Below are 17,844 nucleotides of genomic sequence, written 5' to 3'. Positions count from 1 at the left end.
CTGCCCACAAATGTTTTATAGGATGAGGTCAGGGCTTTGTGATGGCCATTCCAATACCTTGACTTTGATGTCCTTACGCCATTTTGCCACAGCTTTGGAAATATGCTTGGGGTCATTGTCCATTTGGGAGACCCATTTGCGACCAAGCTTTAACTTCCTGACTGATGTCTTGAGATGTTGCTTCAATATATCCACATAATTTTCCTGCCTCATGATGCCATCTATTTTGTGAAGTGCACCAGTCCCTCCTGCAGCAAAGCACCCCCACAACATGATGCCATTGCCCTGTTGAAAAACAAATGGGATGGCGTATCGCTGCAGAATGCTGTGGTAGCCATGCTGTTTAAGTGTGCCTTGAACTCTAAATAACTCAACAACAGTTTTTTTCTGAGGTCTTGGTTTATTTATTTTGATTTTCCCATGATGCCAAGCAAAGAGGCACTGAGTTTGAAGGTAGGCCTTGAAATACATCCACAGGTACACCTCCAATTGCCTCAAATGATGGCAATTAGCCTATCAGAAGCTACGAAAGCCATGACATCCTTTTCTGGAATTTTCCAAACTGTTTAAAGGCACAGCCAACTTGTGATACAGTGAATTATAAGTGAAATAATCTGTCTGTAAACAATTGTTGGAAAAATGACTTGTCATGGACAAAGTAGATGTCCTAACCGCCAAAACTATAGTTTGTTAACCAGAAATTTGTGGAGTGGTTGAAAAACGAGCTTAATGACTCCAACCTAAGTGTAAGTAAACCCTCAACTTCAACTGTGTTTCAATCATTTGCAGTAACTTGTGCCGTATTTGGCAAAGGACTGTGAACAGTTTCTGAAAGAAAAAACATGGCAAATTGCTGTGGACCTGTCAGCAGAACGTTTCAATTCGACATGTTTTGCAATGACTTTTCCCCCCAACCTAAATATGCTGGACTGCCCATTAAATTTGTGTAGCCTATTATAAAACGCACTGCCTTTGGGATCAAACATACTGTATGAACACTTGAAATACATATAGCCTATGTATTTACTAGGCTACTAGCCCCAATTAAATGAGAGACATGTATGGTCATTTGTTGTAGGCATATGGCTACTTTGGGAATAAGATGACATCACAGCCAGAAAATGTGAGGAATTTATTCTGCAATTGTCATGAAAATAAAATAAATAGGAAAATGATTCCCATGTCTAATCTAAGTTGGCGTGAGAATGTCCTTTCCTCCATGCAAACTTTAGACCATGCGTACACACATTTTCTAGTATTGTATTGCAAGCAGGCAAGTAAGTAATTTGTGCAAATGTGGAAGATGACAACACACTTATTCATAAAAACACAATAAGATGCAGCCATTTGGGGAAGGGAAGAATTAGGGAAGAGTGAAAAATGTTGTTTTATTTTTTGTGAATCTATTTCTGCTTATTTTATTTTCCTAACCATTGCAGAATAAATTCCCCACGCGCATGTTGTGTCTCAACTGATGGCGGGCACAAGCCAAAAATCTCAGATGATGTAAAGTAGGGTCTAAGCTACATAAAACATCATATAAAAACACGTAAACGCCGATTTATTGTTATTGTTATGCAAATACAAACATATCTAACGTGTGTTTCGATGATTGATGTTAAAAGATGTCATAATTTTTATTTCAAGTAAATATAAAATTGTTTATACAACCCTAATTGTAAGCTTTTACATGATGTCAAACTCAACTGTTGATCTTTTCCAGTGATGATGACATGTATTTCTTCATGTTATGGTGGGGTACGAGAAATGGGTCAACTTTGAGCACCTTTATATCCTGAATGTTTTGGCATTCAAGCTCAAAAAGTCACTTTCTGATCACTTTTCTTTTTTAAAGGGATGCTGTCAAAAAGTGATTGAATTCAAGTGGATTTACCAATAGTCTATTTCACGTTTTGCTGTATGCGATCCCATATGCAGCCGGTTTATAGCCTCCAGTTGGTCAAAATGGCAGTTGATCTTTTACTTTGAAGTATGTATGCTACTACTCTTTGTAGCCTACTGTAATAATTATTTGGAAATTAGTAGCCTAGACAATATTTTGGAATTCACGGTCAGTCCAGCACATTAGGTTGTGTGGGGAGGTCATTGCAAAACATTGTTGAATTGAAACGTTCTCTAGATCCACAACAATTTGCCATAGTTTGCCATTAAGAAAATGTCACCGCCCTTTGCCAAATACAGCTTAAGTTACTGCAAAATACTGAAAATTTCTGCCAACACACTAAATAGACCGGTAGCTTATGTAAAAGAGTTGTTGGTATAGGCTACAGTATTTCTGTGCAATAGGAGCACGACATCAGAGCCTACATGCAGGTGATAGAAACCCAATAATCTATTGAGAAACAAAATATTGAACTATTAGTCTTTTGCAAACAAGTGTGTGTGGGCTGTAGCATTTAAACTTTTTTTGAATACATACAATCAATCAAGTGTGTGGAACTTGCTAAAGGCAGCATGCATGTTTAGTTGTAAAAAGTCCTGTGTCTTACATATATTTCCACACTATGAGGTTGGATTAATACTGTGAAACCTATGATAATGCCCTTTAAGTGTAAAAACTGTTTGCAATTTCAGCCTGTTTTGGTGGGACGGAGTTTTGGCCTGTCTGGTGACATCACCAGGTGGTAAATTAGTTAATAGACCAAAAAGAAATAGAGTTCCAAACCTCTCTGCCAATAACAGCTAGTTTTCAGTTGTCCCCCTCCCCACTCAGACCACTCCCAGACAGTTCAAGCAAAATTTCGCTTGATAAATTGCTCTTTGCTAAGAAGTTATTTTTGATCGTTTTTGACCATTTTAATTGAAAACAATCACATTAAGTACTTAATTGTTACCCAGAAATGATTTGATTGAGATAAAAACAGCTGCATTGGACCATTAAAACATTCTGCCCACACCTCTACAGAAATGTGATCAAATGTGCCATCGCTCTTTCGTTTAGAACCTGCCGAGGCCTAATCCCAATAGTTCCAAATTATACAGCAAATATTGTCACCATGAAAGGTGAATGGCGTTTTCCTGACGGAGTTACAACGCTCGTTCACGTGCACACAGTTTCACGACAGGTCTGACTTATAACGGGAAACATGTATAATGTACGCCAAATTTATAAATCTCAATCGTTTTTTACTTATGTATTCTTTTCAGAAATGGTGCATGCAGATATTTAGTTAGACATTTACACAACGGTTATAAATGAGGCCCCGGAACGCATACCTTGATGTGTGACCACAGTGTAGAGACCCTTGCCTAAATGGGGCGCATAGATACGTTACATTTGGACAGGGTTGCGCTGAGGCCTCCACAGTCCTCTCTCTCTGCGCGTCCCTCCGAGCTCTGGCGCATAACTGACGAGTCCGAGACACGCGCCACTCAATATGACAGACAACGACTCCCCGCCAATCACATTACCCCGCCCTCCAATCACATTAGGACACAGCGCTTGGAGGAAGGATATGAGTGAATCAAGGTGCTATTTTCATGGAAAGTTTAGCCCCCTGAGTGAGTTAGGTCCACATATTGCACCTGGGTTGTCTGTGTGTGCGCGTTGTGTGTGTGTGTGAACATATTGCACCTGGGCCAAGGCAGATCGACAGTAGAGAGGTAAAGAGATCAACAATGTTCAGGTGACGCAGGTACACTTAAGGATGCAACATTACAGGAGAGAATGTAATGCATTCCGAGAAGGGATGATGGATGGATGAGGCTGGGATGAGGCCCAGCCGGGGTGTCTCTGCTGGATACCCTCATAATATCCACGTTAATGCACCTGGGGGGGGGATGTATGTGTGTATGTGTATGTGCATGCATGTCAGTGTGAGTATGCCATGGACTCACAAAGGAACTTTTCACTCACCCTTGTTTGTCGGACCTCTTGGCTTTGGCTCTGTCCTTGTCTCGGTCCCGGCCCTTGTCTCAGTCCCGGCCCTTGTCTCAGTCCCTGCCCTTGTCTCAGTCCCTGCCCTTGTCTCGGCCCTTCAGCCGGCTGCGGTCTCGGCTGTGGCTGCGGCTCTTCTTGCGGCTGGACCGGCCGCTGCTCCTGCTGCGAGAACGCCGCCGCTCACGAGACCTGGAGAGACAACACAACACACGATCAGAATCACAACAAAAATATTGATAAAAAGTATGTAAAGTATGTTCGATTTGATTTTAGATATACTGTAACAGTTGGCACTAACCGAAGAGGCACGGTAACAGTTAATAATGATGATAATTTGGGGGGATGCTTTTGTCCTGTTACACACAAATGTGTAATGGAAATGGGTTTCTTGCATATCCCAACTCCCCCTGAGACACCTGCAGGGAATGGGGTCACGGCCAGGGTCACCATTGTCCAGTACCCCTGGAGCAATTAGAGTTAAGTGCCTTGCTCAAGGGCACAGCGGCAGACTTTTCACCTTGTCGGCTTTGGTATTTGAGTCAGCGACCTTTCGGTTACTGGCCCAATGCTCTAACTTTGAGGCTACCCGCTGCCCCGGAGGCTACCTGCATGATTCTGACATGCAACCAAAACCATCCCATCAGGTCCCATATGTTATGACTCCCAAGGCCTTGGGTCAGTCAGACTGTTAGAGAGGGCTTTATGTACTGTGGGGCCTCTGTAACTTGTAATGCCTTTTGTCACGTTATTCATTGTTTAAATGTTGAAAAGACTAAATTAAAAAGTCATACTAATCAGACTGAGTGTGAGAGTGTGAGAGTGAGTGAGTGAGTGAGTGAGTGAGTGAGTGAGTGAGTGAGTGAGTGAGTGAGTGAGTGAGTGAGTGAGTGAGTGAGTGAGTGGGAAATAGTTACTAGTTGCCGGGGTGACGGCAGTTAATTTACAGCTTCTGGTATGGGCAGCAGCCTATTGGAAAACCCGAGTCGGCGTTGTGATCAGAAACTGATGGTTAGAGATGGGCAACCGGATGGAGATGGGGGACCGGATGGGGGACTGGCTGGAGATGGTGCACCGGCCGGAGATGGGGCACCGGCTCGAGATGGGGGACTGGGGCACCGGCTGGAGATGGGGCCCCGGCTGGAGATGGGGGACTGGGGGACCGGCTGGAGATGGGGTACCGGCTGGAGATGGGGCACCGGCTGGAGATGGGGCACCGGCTGGAGATGGGGGACTGGGGGACCGGCTGGAGATGGGGTACCGGCTGGAGATGGGGCACCGGCTGGAGATGGGGCACCGGCTGGAGATGGGGCACCGGCTGGAGATGGGGCACCGGCTGGAGATGGGGCACCGGCTGGAGATGGGGCACCGGCTGGAGAAGGGGACCGGCTGGAGAAGGGGGACCGGCTGGAGAAGGGGGACTGGGGGACCGGCTGGAGATGGGGGACTGGGGGACCGGCTGGAGATGGGGGACTGGGGCACCGGCTGGAGATGGGGGACTGGGGCACCGGCTGGAGATGGGGGACTGGGGCACCGGCTGGAGATGGGCCCCAGGCTGGAGATGTGGGACAAGCTAGAGATGGGGGACTGGGGGACCGGCTGGAGATGGGGCCCCGGCTGGAGATGTGGGACAAGATGGAGATGGGGGGATGGGGGACAGGCTGGAGATGGGGGACCGGCTGGAGATGAGGGACTGGGGGACCGAATGGAGATGGGGCCCCCGGCTGGAGATGGGGCACCGGCTGGAGATCGGGGACTGGGGGACCGGCTGGAGATGGGGTACCGGCTGGAGATGGGGCACCGGCTGAAGAAGGGGGACCGGCTGGAGAAGGGGGACTGGGGGACCGGCTGGAGATGGGGCACCGGCTGGAGAAGGGGGACCGGCTGGAGAAGGGGGACTGGGGACCGGCTGGAGATGGGGCACCGGCTGGAGAAGGGGGACCGGCTGGAGATCGGGGACTGGGGGACCGGCTGGAGATGGGGGACCGGCTGGAGATGGGGGACCGGCTGAAGAAGGGGGACCGGCTGGAGAAGGGGGACCGGCTGGAGATGGGGCACCGGCTGAAGAAGGGGGACCGGCTGGAGAAGGGGGACTGGGGGACCGGCTGGAGATGGGGCACCGGCTGGAGAAGGGGGACCGGCTGGAGATCGGGGACTGGGGGACCGGCTGGAGATGGGGGACCGGCTGGAGATGGGGGACCGGCTGAAGAAGGGGACCGGCTGGAGAAGGGGACCGGCTGGAGATGGGGCACCGGCTGAAGAAGGGGGACCGGCTGGAGAAGGGGGACTGGGGGACCGGCTGGAGATGGGGCACCGGCTGAAGAAGGGGGACCGGCTGGAGAAGGGGGACTGGGGGACCGGCTGGAGATGGGGCACCGGCTGGAGAAGGGGGACCGGCTGGAGAAGGGGGACTGGGGGACCGGCTGGAGATGGGGCACCGGCTGGAGAAGGGGGACCGGCTGGAGATCGGGGACTGGGGGACCGGCTGGAGATGGGGACCGGCTGGAGATGGGGGACCGGCTGAAGAAGGGGGACCGGCTGGAGAAGGGGGACCGGCTGGAGATGGGGCACCGGCTGAAGAAGGGGGACCGGCTGGAGAAGGGGGACTGGGGGACCGGCTGGAGATGGGGCACCGGCTGGAGAAGGGGGACCGGCTGGAGATCGGGGACTGGGGGACCGGCTGGAGATGGGGGACCGGCTGGAGATGGGGGACCGGCTAGAAATGGAGGCAATTAGGTAGGGCTTTAGATGGCAGCCTTATCGATCCTGACAGTCAGTGGGATGGACCCCTGAATAAACACAGATACACACACTGGGAGTAGTTGGAAAGATTTAGTAGGCTACTTATAGAGACAGGCTGGCTGGGCCAGCCTTCAGAGCCCATTGACACACTGGCAGTCACCGCAGCCTGTCACTGCCTCTCTTGCACACACCTCCGTGGAGTGGAGAGACTACAGTGTCTATTTACGCATGCACACCTCTATTGATTGAGATAAGTCCTTTTCAATACGCCGTCAGTCAGAGGCTGGTGTGTGTGTGTGTGTGTGTGTGTGTGTGTGTGTGTGTGTGTGTGTGTGTGTGTGTGTGTGTGTGTGTGTGTGTGTGTGTGTGTGTGTGTGTGTGTGTGTGTGTGTGTGTGTGTGTGTGTGTGTGTGTGTGTCTGACAGTGACAATGTGAAAAGAAGCCTGTAAAAAAGAAAAGGAGGAAGCTAAGGTGTTATATTCTATCATCTATCATTTTATTGATTTGTCTATAAAAACAGTCCAACCTGCTGTCCGAGAATCTTTATTGCTTTCTTTCCTCTTTATTAGTTTGCCATTTGAAATATCCAAAGCGATCCCTCTTTTGACATAAAACTAATCATATTTTTCCAAGTCCTGTCACAAAAGTCTGTGGACAACTGTTGAAAACAGGTCCTCTCTGTTAATATAACCTTATCATCATTGTGATCTAAAACACAAAACTGATCCTGGATCAGCACTCCGACTGTGAGATGCTTTATACATACACTAGTTCTACAATGTGTTCTAGTGTCGAACAAAGCTGGGTGTCAACGATGAGTAGGTGATACATTGAATACTGCAAAAATAAAACTAGCTCTTTATACAATGCAAATGACATTCAAAATATCTGCCTAATAATGTGCTTGCACAATGACATGGCCATTTATAAGGACACAGGTCTTAATAAGTATCACATTAATACATCCTTCACAAGAGAAATATCAGATTCTAATGTCATAAAACGCTGCACTGTCATCACTAGTAATGGTGGTCAATCATTTGCCTGGCTACCAAAACTCCTTTCTCGAGCCATGCCCACAGACGTTAGTTTCTTCTCCGCAATGAGTCTGGACCTGAGTACTTCCCTGACAATTTCAAGAACGCAAATACACTTCTGATTGGTCCACAAAACCAATGGGTTGGGCCAGAGCCAGAACACACGTGGGTAAAGCAGCATTTAGAAAATGCATCATTTGGCTCTGATTGGTTAGAAATGATCCAATCGCTGATGACTTTGTTTTGTAGAACACCCCTCATTTTGACATCACCACAAACAACTTAAATGATGGCAGTCTCAGACTGAGCTTTGTAGCGAACATAGAGCAGCGGAACAACATTTTTATTTTAGATTTTATTTACTTAACTAGGCAAGTCAGTTAAGAACAAATTCTTATTTTACAATAACTGCCTAACTGCCTTGCTCAGGGGCAGAAGGACAGATTTTTACCATGTCAGCTCGGGGGATTCGATCCAGCAACCTTTCGGTTACTGGCCCAACGCTCTAACCACTAGGCTACCTGCCGCCGCCAGCAAGCAAGTAAATATCAATATTCTATGTATCAAGACCGCACACGTGCAAGAGGGAGACAATCACCTGTGGTTTGCAAAGCCTTGTCGAAATTAGAGTTACATTAATACAGTACATCAGAGTTCTGTGTAAGGTGGTTATGTCACCAGAGAACTGGCAAACCACCCAGCCTTCACGTCCTGGGGGAATGTGTATAGGTTTATTACTCTAATCAGCCTCCCGCCTGGAAGATCCCCAGGCCAACCCACAGGCTGTGGTGTGGGAAACTGTGTGTGTGGTACAACGACCGACGTATGTGAGACGAGGAATTGGACACTGTCCATTTCCTGTTGTGTGTGTGTGTGTGTGTGTGTGTGTGTGTGTGTGTGTGTGTGTGTGTGTGTGTGTGTGTGTGTGTGTGTGTTTGTGTGTGTGTGTGTGTGTTGTGTGTGTGTGTGTGTGTGTGTGTGTGTGTGTGTGTGTGTGTGTGTGTGTGTGTGTGTGTGTGTGTGTGTGTGTGTGTGTGTGTGTGTTTGTGTGTGTGTGTGTGTGTGTGTGTGTGTGTGTGTGTGTGTGTGTGTGTGTGTGTGTGTGTGTGTGTGTGTGTGTGTGTTTGTGTACGTCCAATTGCTACATATGGAGAAACACAAGCGCAGTCTCATTTTATCAGCCAAGCATCTCGTGGCAAGCAGATGCAATAAACACTAAATCTGTGGCTGCTTTTCTGAACGAGGGGGGAGGGGGGGGGGGGGACTGCAGCCACACACTTCTGGGGTCTGTACCAAATTAAATTTACTGTAGTTAATAGAGTGAGGCTATGCTGTTAAATGTCAATTTCATTACCGAGCCCTTCCCCTTGGAGAATGATTAGCTCATTTAAGGCCAGGGGTAAATGTGTTAATGCAAGAGACACAGATAAACAGCATCAACCCCTACCCCATGCCAAGGCCCTGCCTATTTTACATGTTATTTTGGTTATTATCATCATCATCATCATCTCGGGAGAAAATGGTTCCCCTATGGCCTAAACATATTCTCATTTCTATTAACAGAGCCTTGCTGTTTTCTCCCTCTCTCCCCCTCCTATTCGCCTAGCCAATCCATTAAATTGGGCTGCCGCTATTGGCTAGGGCAATATTCTCAGTGAATTATCAATAAAGTAATTACCAGTGTGTTGGAGCGAGGTTGGGGAGCTTATCGCTGGGTGACCCCCCGCGCTCACCCTGGATATGATCCCTAACCACAACCTATTTGGGTAATTATATCGTCGGGGGTGTGAAGCCTGGATGGTGGTGTCGTCGCCCCGCGTTATCTGTCTGTATTATATTTCGGAGGCTAACCATGTTTTTCATTGAAAATTGGACATTAATGGCAGCCACATGATACCACTAGTGCTGGAAAACAGGCTAAAGTCTCGACTGGAATCCGACCCTGGTCAAATCATCATTCATGCCTCCTCCTCCATGCCCCCCTGCCTCCCCTCTCCACCTCCCTCCCCATCCCAGCAGTGACGACAGCCTGGAACTCTCTCATCCAGCCATCCATCCTCTCTATAGCCTTTCAGCTGGGGACTGTGGCCCTCTCCTCCCAGGGGACTACAACCACTACCACTACTAACGATCCATACTCTCGGTATACAAAAGTACAAACATAGGCATAAATGCAACATCCACAGTGCTAAGTGGGTATATTACATAAGCCGTTTAGCAGGCACCTTTATCCAAAGTGACTTACAGTACAGTTGTATATGTGTGTGTCGAAACCATGACCCTGGCACCACTAGAACCACGCTCTTAACACCTGAGCAACACAGGACCATGGTGATGGTTAGCCTATATCTTGACATTAGGGGAGATTTCCTATGTCGGCGTGGTCAATCTTTGATTAACGGGCTATGCCTATGTGAAAGAGAAGTCTCCTATTCCACTGGTGATTGTCATGTCGTCACTCTGCTTCGATAAGTGGCTCTTTCTAAGCACCTGACTGATGGATTCTGATGGGGCTGCTGGTCTACGACTGGACCTGTGAGAGACCAGGGTGAACACTACACCCAATCCTTACTTGGGATCTGCGCAGGCAACTCAAATATGTCCCGTTTAATATCAATACACAATTGAAGAGAAAGTCAAAAGTCACACGCAAGTTAGCTTCTTTGGCCCCATGTCTTGACGAGGACTCTTTCTACACCAAACAAGGTCTGGTAAACTCCAAATATGCAAGACATAGAAACCGCATCTGACAGGACAAATATATATATATAAATAAATAAGAAGACTTATTTCAGGAACTTCATTAAAGCGTCTACCGCCACCGAGTTCCTGCAGAGCGAGAGAAAACACACACACGGGTGCGCACACACACACACACACAGACAGACGCACGCACAGACACACAGACCCACACACACAGCAGCTGTTTGAAGTTAAAAGTGATTTTCATGATACTGTTCGAAAGCAAAGCACCTTAAATGAGCAATAGCTGCATTTCCTGCTGCCAAAAGACATGCAAAACAGCTGTTCCTCTCCAGCGCTGCCCGCCGAACGCAATGCAAATATGTTAACCATTCAGAATGTATTACTTTTGAGTGCTCTTCAAACGCTGTGTCAGACACAAGTTTAATTTATGATATTCTCCTAATTACGATAGCTGTTGAACTCATTTCCCAAGCTGTTTCCCTCTTCCAAGCAGCCATATTATCTGTACTCTCAGTTCAGTCACACACATAAGCAAACACACACACACACACACACACACACAAACACACACAAAAAGAGCACATCAAATTACAAGCGATGTAAAGTAGCTGATTGCTAGCACAATTAACACAGCAAAGAGCAATCATGAATGATTCCCCATTAAGTTGATCTTCCTCCTTCCCCCTCAAAACCATGAAAGGAGACAGTAAATATCTATATCTGCCATAATCGTCAGTTTACTTTAAATTCGCTCACAGCTGACAACTGTCCAACAGTCTGCTGGGCTTGAGGAAAAGAAATCGGCACCCGTTTAAGCCCACCCGCACAGCCATAGGTCAAATAATTTAGCCAAGTTCAAAGGCCTTCAAAGGCTGCTTAGATCTACATGAACCCACATTGCTAACGGGTTAAAAAAAATACAAATGAGAAAAATGTACTTCTACGAGAGTAACAAAATTGAATGAAATCTTCATCGGCATGGTTCACCTCCGAGCTAGCCCTGCTGGCACCATGTGCCCACTGTCACTCACCGACAACGACGCAATCCTAAACTGGCCTGTCTGGTGACCCCTGGCATTGCGGCCCACTACGACGCCCTTCAGCAGCTGGAGGCGAAAGGCGTGATGGAGCGACTGTTCAGCCACTGAACCCAAACACAGCGTCAAGTGGAGGTCAAACCCCGAGACGAGGTGCTAACTCACTAACTCAACTAATTTCGCCAGAGCTAGTCATTCAACAACTCATTTGTTTTCTTCTTTTTCTTACATTTGGGTTTACTCCCAAAAAATAGTCACGTTTTGTTTGGGGGGGGGGGGGGCAAGCGGGGCTGTTGCGGTCACAAAATTTTGTCAGCAAGCAAATAACTGTCGGTCTCACGTTAATTGACCGTTAATTAGCAAACACACTTAGCATCTCCTGGCTTCCACACATAGCCTACAAGCCACTGATGCTGACCTTCGGAACATCTACATTTAAAAAAAATTATCCATGTAATATAGCCTACACCTTCACAATAAATCCATGTAATATAACCTACACCTTCACAATAAATCCATGTAATTTAACCTACACCCTCACAATAAATCCATGTAATATAGCCTACACCTTCACAATAAATCCATGTAATATAACCTACACCTTCACAATAAATCCATGTAATATAACCTACACCTTCACAATAAATCCATGTAACATAGCCTACACCTTCACAATAAATCCATGTAATATAACCTACACCTTCACAATAAATCCATGTAATATAACCTGCACCTTCACAATAAATCCATGTAATATAACCTGCACCTTCACAATAAATCCATGTACTATAACCTACACCTTCACAATAAATCCATGTAATATAGCCTACACCTTCACAATAAATCCATCATTTCTTTTCGACAGGTCTAAAGAAACATGATATGACGAAACTGTAGTCCATTTCAGAAGAACAGAACAGCATCCTCTGAGTTGTCCTTATGTTGGGTCCTGATCTGGCTATGCCAAATGGCTGAGGGCTACACTTGTTCATTTAGCAGACAAGATTTGCTTAGAATTCTGCGGCATTATTTTATAGTATGAAGAATACAATTGAACAGAGCTGAATAAAATAGAAAGGATATTTTCTCCAAACGATTTGAGGGAGTGCGCACATGCGGCTATTCTGTGTTGAGCAGTTAACAAAGAAATAGGGACTCCTATATGCTAATTTAGAGTTACTCATGTAACTTTAGTTGTTCTACAGACGCTGGGCTATATGTTTTGATTTTTAATGCATTGTAAGGCAGCATGATGCGACTCTAATGATGATTTGAAAAAAGTTGTTTGAAAAGGCATGAGCTCCTCTTGTTGGTTGTCTCATTCACAATTTGACAAGCACTTGATAATGCCTTGAATTTCACGGCAGCATCCACTTTCTTCCGTAATGCACACCAAAACAAATCCATGCCCTTCTCCCTGAGTACTGAGCTATCTGAAGCTCCTCTCACTCACGGACTACAACGAAGACAGACACATCGGTGAGCCAACTGTGCCCGTCCTGATCCAATTCCCGAGGTGCATAATGAAGAAATTGGAAGAACTGTCCACATTTACTTTTCATCAGCCAACAAGATGTGTAGGCCTAACGAACGGCAAAAACATTAGCCTACATCAATCTGCTATCCCCCCATAGCACAAAAGTCAACCAATTCTATTCTGTGCCAGAAATAAATATTCCAAACAATGTCTGGGACAGCTGTGGGGTGCAATCGATCCCAAACAAATACAACCACTAGCATAAAAGGTAACTTTTTTTAAGCAATGTGGCTGACGGAACAGATCAGTACGTTGAGCTTAAAATGTTGATAAACTATTTGGCTATTTCTTCACATTACAAGCGCACCAATGCACACATGGCAGTAGGCTACAAGCGGGAATGTTCCATTCGTGGAAAACACCATTATCAAAAGTGACTGCAAATGCAATTAGGCATGTAATGCTTTTATTATAAAAAAAGGTGCATTTTTCTGGTGAAATTTATCTTCCCCAAATTTTAAACTTGCTTGCTTGCGTCTTTGTGTTGCTTTAGCAGTATGCTTAGGGTCATTGTTCTGCTGGAAGGTGAACCTCCATCCCAGTCTCAAATCTCTGGAAGACTGAAACAGGTTTCCCTCAAGAATTTCCCTGTATTTAGCACCATCCATCATTCCTTCAATGTTGACCAGTTTCCCAGTCCCTGCCAATGAAAAACATCCCCAAAGCATGATGCTGCCACCACCATGCTTCACTGTAGGGATGGTGTTCTCGGTATGATGAGAGGTGTCGGTTTGCGCCAGACATAGCGTTTTACTTGATGACCAAAAAGCTACATTTTAGTCTCATCTGTCCAGAGTACCTTCTTCCATATGTTTGGGGAGTCTCTGTGGAGCTTTGCAGCTCCTTCAGGATTATCTTTGGTATCTTTGTTGCCCCTCTGATTAATGCCCTCCTTGCCTGGGTTTTGGTGGGCAGCCCTCTCTTGGCAGGTTTGTTGTGGTGCCATATTCTTTCCCTTTTTAATAACGGATTTAATGGTGCTCCGTGGGATGTTCAAAGTTTCTGATATATTTTTAGAACCCAACCCTGATCTGTACTTCTCCACAACTTTGTACCTGACCTGTAAGGAGATCTCCTTGGTCTTCATGGTGCTGCTTGCTTGGTGGTGCCCCTTGCTTAGTGGTGTTGCAGACTCTGGGGCCTTTCAGAACAGGTGTATGTATACTGAGATCATGTGACACTTAAATAAAGTCTACCTGTGTGCAATGTAACTATTTATGTGACTTCTGAAGGTAATTGGTTGCACCAGATCTTATTTATGGGCTTCATAGCAAAGATGTTGAATACATATGCACACATCACCTTTTAGTTATTAATTTGTTAGAATTTTTTTAAACAAGTCATTTTTTTAATTCACTTCACCAATTTGGACTATTTTGTGTATGTCCACTACATGAAATCCAAATAGAAATCTATTTAAATTACAGGTCGTAACGCAACAAAATAGGAAAAACGCCAAGGGGGATGAATACTTTTTTGCAAGGTACTGTAGCCTATAGAAATGTTGCGCAACATGAGCTCATGGGCTCTCATGAAGTGTTTGATTAGATTTTCCATTACATTTGCATTGATGTCAGAGTGATTAGAGGGACAATAGAGCGCTGAGTACCAGACAGTTAGCAAGTTTGGGAGACTACTAACGACCATCAGCAGCATCAGAGCTTGGAGAAGCCTAATTACCGTGACTAAACCGTCACGTGGAATTTGACTGCCTTCATGACTCGTGACCGTCGGTGTGGCGGTAATACGGTCACCGCAACAGGCCTAGGGACAAAAGTTTTTTGATTTTTCATGTGGTTTCCTTTTATCTTGGTTGCAAGCAGACAGAGGAATTGTCGGACACGCAGACGTTTCAGTGTCAAACCTTAACTGTGTGCATTTAATGTTGGGTTTGACAATTAGTCATGTTGAGTTTGGTATGTGAGAGGAGAGTCATTTTGTTGTTTCATTGCAACACAGTTGAGTGTGGTTCCATCTGCGCCGGTTGGAGAGAGAGAAGGAGAGAAGGGGAGAGGGAGAGGCGGACTACTCAAGACAGCCGCGCTTCAGACACAAGGTGTTCCTAATTAGCAGGTAATATAATTAGCAGGTGTGCTCATAGGGGCAAGATGATGGGGAGGTTTTTCCCTAGTTTTTTATACATGTGTATTTATGAAGTGGTGGAAGATCTGAGGCCCTTACCATAACAGTGTTTTACTGTTTAAATGTAGACGGTTATGCCGTGTGCGCTTAAGTGATTTAAGGAACCTCACAACTGCGGTATAAGAAAAATCATAAACGCTGAGACGAAACATGTGGGCTCACTGTAAAAGGGAGGGAAAAGAATGGGCGACACAAAGCAGACACGCATTCCACCTCGGAGGGGGAAACTACACATAATTAAACAAATAAGTGCATCTGAAATATCGCCTCGTAAAACCACCAAACTATTTAGTTTTACTCCGACAGAGTGAAACGAAAGTTTGATGTGTGAGAGAGAAAGGGAGAGAGAGAGAGGATTTCAATTGTATTTTTTCAGAGATACATTCCGAGCTGATGTTGAGAACAAAGTGTCTCCCTCTCAACAACAAAAACATGTTCAGAGAAAACTTCTCCTCTGCGACATCTGTCGCGGCGCAACATAAAATTGTCTGATGTCAAATAAAAAAAATAAAAAAAACAGATGCCCACAGATATCACATTTTATTACTGATCAATCTGGGGTTTCTTATGAGACGGCTCTCTAACTGATGGGTTTTCATCAGGCCGTACGACACAGTGCAGCCGATTGCTGACAGCCCAATAACTATGGGGCTCATTGCTCTATATCAGGTCCCTTAAATCCACGCGCACACACACTATTCACCGACGAAGCTTTGACTGCCTCCTTCACTTCTCAGTGTTCAGCTGGGTAACATAAGCAAAAATGCACTAGAAATCAATATGACAAATATCATATTCCAAGACAACTGTAAAACATTTATTAAACTGCGTATGATTTGCCCTGATAGTCCAGTTATTCCAATGCTGCGATTCGCTGCTGATGATAACCTTGATGTGAGCTTGACCACTGTAACACGCCACTATCGCTGCAATAGCCTACACAACATCCTGCGTGTTATCTGCAGGGGAAGTTATACTGGGAAGGACCTGATAGGGGTCAGGCTAATGGCGGGCTAATAGTGCTGCAGGGATGGTGGGCTCAATTCTGTATCAATTCAGGGATTTGGGAAACAATAATTAAATTCCAATTCAAGAATGGGAAGGAAAAAAATACAAGAATTGAACAAAATTTCAGATCCTCATTGAAAACTGACGGCACTTCTCAATTCTTGAATTGGACTTTCAATTCAACCTCTTGAATTGACTGAATGAATGGATACTGAATTGAACTCACATTGAATTGACTCCAATCCTGCAGTGAAAGGCATGGGCAGTGAAAATGAGGACCCACTTGATAGGTTAATAGTGATTAAACAGTGCAGACATGGGCAGAAGGGCAGAACACTCTACTCCAGCGTTTCCCAAACTCTGTCCTCGTAACCCCAAGGGGTGCACATTTTGTTTTTGGCCTTAACACTACACAGCTGATTCAAATGATCAAAGCTTGATGATTAGTTGAATCAGCTGTGTAGTGCTAGGGCAAAAAAAAAATGAAATGTGCACACCTTGGGGTCACGAGGACAGAGTTTGGGAAACCCTACTCTAATCTTTCCCTGGGCCGGGGGGGGAGCGAGAAAGAGAGAGTGAGCAAGCGAGAGCCACCCACCAGAGAGTGAGAGCCACCCACCAGAGAGTGAGAGCCACCCACCAGAGAGTGAGAGCCACCCACCAGAGAGCGAGAGCCACCCACCAGAGAGCGAGAGCCACCCACCAGAGAGTGAGAGCCACCCACCAGAGAGTGAGAGCCACCCACCAGAGAGTGAGAGCCACCCACCAGAGAGTGAGAGCCACCCACCAGAGAGCGAGAGCCACCCACCAGAGAGTGAGAGCCACCCACCAGAAAGCGAGAGCCACCCACCAGAGAGCGAGAGCCAGGAGTCTCCTGAGGAATCTACTGCTCCTGAGAAGAAGCGCTAAGGTACTCCAACGCACTCCTCCAACCAATCACGGAGAGGCAGGATGGCCACGTGACAGGTGATACATTTCCCCACTTCCTCTTTGTGTTTCCGACTTGGCCAGGAGCTCCATCACGGGACGCCCCCAGCCGGACGGACAGAACGAAGGAAAAGAAAGAGAAAGAAATAAACTCTTCAAAACTCAAGCAAGTTGAGAAAGTGTTTCATTACTTTTCAAAGAGTGTCCGGACTTCAGTCAATAAGCACATGATCCCGATTTAATTTTTTCATTTTGCCATCCTTTTTTTTACAGTTCAATTATTAGATGGATAAATGAAACCACATTTCCCCCTGCCTGTGCACGGGTAGAAGACAAGTGCAGCCTGCCTGGGAGATTCCATTAGTCCACAATTTGCTTGCCTGCTGTTCTGTTCTGGGGAGGGTGGAGGAGGGGGTGACAGTGGTTCATCTGACAGGCCAGTGCACATGGCTCTGCTTAGCACGCACACACCCATAAATGTATGCACGAACTTACAGGCATGCACACACAGGCATGCAGACACACACAAAGAGACAAACTGGGAATATAAGCATATGAATTTGTATCAATTATAACAACTAGCCTCAATTGTCGTCTACGGTTAGGCCTAGCCTAGGGGAGACATGTTCTGCTAAGTATTCAAACAAAGCTGTCAGTGAGTCATAAGTAGGATGTTGGTACCTGGTAAAGAGCCCAATCTGTGGTTGTGGCTCTGGGCCTAGGTTTCCATAGGGGACCTCGGGAATGTACGTTAAGTCACAGAAAATGACTATTGAACGGAGCAGCGTGTGTAGCGTACCATACGGCTG

General features: G+C 46.1%; 1 long non-coding RNA gene across 5 annotated transcripts in view; it reads right to left on the bottom strand.

Annotated features, from left to right (window-relative positions):
- LOC135552513 (uncharacterized) overlaps positions 1-17,844 on the bottom strand; it is a 184,374-nt gene that overhangs the window by 152,378 nt on the left and 14,152 nt on the right. For all 5 annotated transcript variants that reach the window (XR_010457466.1, XR_010457465.1, XR_010457464.1 and 2 more), the window contains exon 4: positions 3,878-4,090. This is a non-coding gene — a long non-coding RNA (uncharacterized LOC135552513). The remainder of the gene's footprint in view (positions 1-3,877; positions 4,091-17,844) is intronic.

This window comes from Oncorhynchus masou, chromosome 13 (assembly GCF_036934945.1).
Source record: "Oncorhynchus masou masou isolate Uvic2021 chromosome 13, UVic_Omas_1.1, whole genome shotgun sequence".
Lineage (NCBI taxonomy): Eukaryota > Metazoa > Chordata > Actinopteri > Salmoniformes > Salmonidae > Oncorhynchus > Oncorhynchus masou.
This window is presented reverse-complemented; position numbering and strand designations above follow the sequence as displayed.